This window comes from Callithrix jacchus, chromosome 3 (assembly GCF_049354715.1).
Source record: "Callithrix jacchus isolate 240 chromosome 3, calJac240_pri, whole genome shotgun sequence".
Classification (NCBI taxonomy): Eukaryota; Metazoa; Chordata; class Mammalia; order Primates; family Cebidae; genus Callithrix; species Callithrix jacchus.
Window position 1 is genome coordinate 13,598,290 of NC_133504.1, and position 2,291 is coordinate 13,600,580.

The 2,291-nt window shown below is 44.0% G+C and overlaps 1 pseudogene across 1 annotated transcript; it reads left to right on the forward strand.

Annotated features, from left to right (window-relative positions):
- Window positions 1-1,090: 1,090 nt before the first annotated feature.
- LOC100393739 (melanoma-associated antigen D2 pseudogene) lies at window positions 1,091-1,965 on the forward strand (annotated as a pseudogene). Its single transcript, XR_013533322.1, has one exon. The product of XR_013533322.1 is annotated as a melanoma-associated antigen D2 pseudogene (transcript).
- The last annotated feature ends 326 nt before the right edge of the window (window positions 1,966-2,291 follow it).

Genomic DNA, 2,291 nt, shown 5'->3' on the forward strand with positions numbered 1-2,291 from the left:
AGCAACCTTTCATGGATTGGCTTGTGATTAGGACCTGCTTAAAAATGATATTTACAGATTCAGGACAACATCCAATCCATCAGAAAACCCTTCAGTTCTACCTTTACCATATACTTGAAATCCAGCCACTTCTCAACAGCTCCCCTGGTAAGAAAACCCTTCAGTTCTACCTTTACCATATACTTGAAATCCAGCCACTTCTCAACAGCTCCCCTGGTATTACCTGGTAATCTGCAGCAAAGGCCTCCTAACTCAGTCGCCTCGTTAAGCCCTTATCCCCTGCAGTCTATCTTCAGCACAGCAGCCAGAACGATCATTTAAGTATAAGCCACATCATGCCGCTCTGATGAAATACCCAGAAATGTTTTTTCACATTAATCCTGGCAAACTCCTTTTGTGGCCTCAGAGAATATGTAATCTACACTCCTCTCCCCACCTTTTACATCTCCGAATCCCTTCCCCTACTCTCTTGATGACTTTATTCACTCGTCTCCAGCCACCATGACCTCTGCATACTTGCCCCAATAGCAAATGTGCTTCCAGCAGCATGCATTTTGTACTAATTGTTCCTTCTGCCTAGGGAAAAAAAACCCTCTTCTCCAATGTATCTGTAAAGCTTCTTCAAATTTTTTATTATAAAATTCTTCCTTCAAATTTTTGATCGTCACCTTAACGAAGCTTACCCCAACCGAAGTACTTAAAACTGCAACTCTCCTTACCCACATCCAAACTCCCTAACTTGCTCTAAGTTTCTAAGTTATGTGTATTTTTCTAATATGCAGTATAGCTTACTTATATATTATGCTCAGTTTTATCACCTATCATCTCTATTCCCCACTATAAGTTCATGAGTGAAGACATTTTTGTTTTGTTTACAACTACATCTAAAGCATTTGGAACAGTGTCAAAAACATAACAAACACTCAGTAAATTATTACTTAAAAAAAACCATAGAAGCAGCAGATACAAGACCACTATAATCCTAACAAGGAATTCCACAACTGCTGCATAGAGGAGGTGGTCTCATTCATTATTTTAATCCATATTAATCGAGCCTTACTAGGAACCCGACAGTGCTGGGAATATAATGAAGGACTCACCCAAGCTGGGTCTGCTCATGGTGCTTCTTAGCATCATCTTCATGAATGGAAATCGGTCCAGTGAGGCTGTCATCTGGGAGGTGCTGCGCAAGTTGGGGCTGCGCCCTGGGATACATCATTCACTCTTTGGGGATGTGAAGAAACTCATCACTGACGAGTTTGTGAAGCAGAAGTACCTGGACTATGCCAGAGTCCCCAATAGTAATCCCCCTGAATATGAGTTCTACTGGGGCCTGCGCTCTTACTATGAGACCAGCAAGATGAAAGTCCTCAAGTTTGCCTGCAAGGTACAAAAGAAGGATCCCAAGGAATGGGCAGCTCAGTACCGAGAGGCGATGGAAGCGGATTTGAAGGCTGCAGCTGAGGCTGCAGCTGAAGCCAAGGCGAGAGCCGAGATTAGAGCTCGAATGGGCATTGGGCTCGGCGCGGAGAACGCTGCTGGGCCCTGCAACTGGGATGATGCTGATATTGGACCGTGGGCCAAAGCCCGGATCCAGGCGGGAGCGGAAGCTAAAGCCAAAGGCCAAGAGAGTGGCAGTGCCAGCACCGGTACCAGTACCAGTACCAATAACAGTGCCAGTGCCAGCCCAAGTGGTGGCTTCAGTACTGGTACCAGCCTGACCGCCACTCTCACATTTGGGCTCTTCGCTGGCCTTGGTGGAGCTGGTGCCAGCACCAGTGGCAGCTCTGGTGCCTGTGGTTTCTCCTACAAGTGAGATTTCAGATATTGTTAATCCTGCCAGTCTTTCTCTTCAAGCCAGGGTGCACCCTCAGAATCCTACTCAACACAGCACTCTAGGCAGCCACTATCAATCAACTGAAGTTGACAGTCTGCATTAAATCTATCTGCCAAAAAAAAAAAAAAGCTAACATGGTCCCTAACTACATACGCCCATGCAGGAGACACAACAAAATTAAAACATCTGAAAAGTAAGCTTAATTTGTTATAATACAGCCATAGGCAGGTATACCAGTGCTCAAGGGAGCTTTGGCTTAGGGAAGAATGCCAAACAGGCTTACCTAAGGAAGTCACAACTGAGCTGAATTCTGACTATACCAGTTTCACCTGGAGCTCACCAACGTGAAAAATACCATTTTTAAAAGTTGCTAATTATTTTTAAAGAACATTTTGTCATTTCATATACAAAATATGCCTTTGTGCTAATTGTTCCTTTAATTATTTTTAAAGAA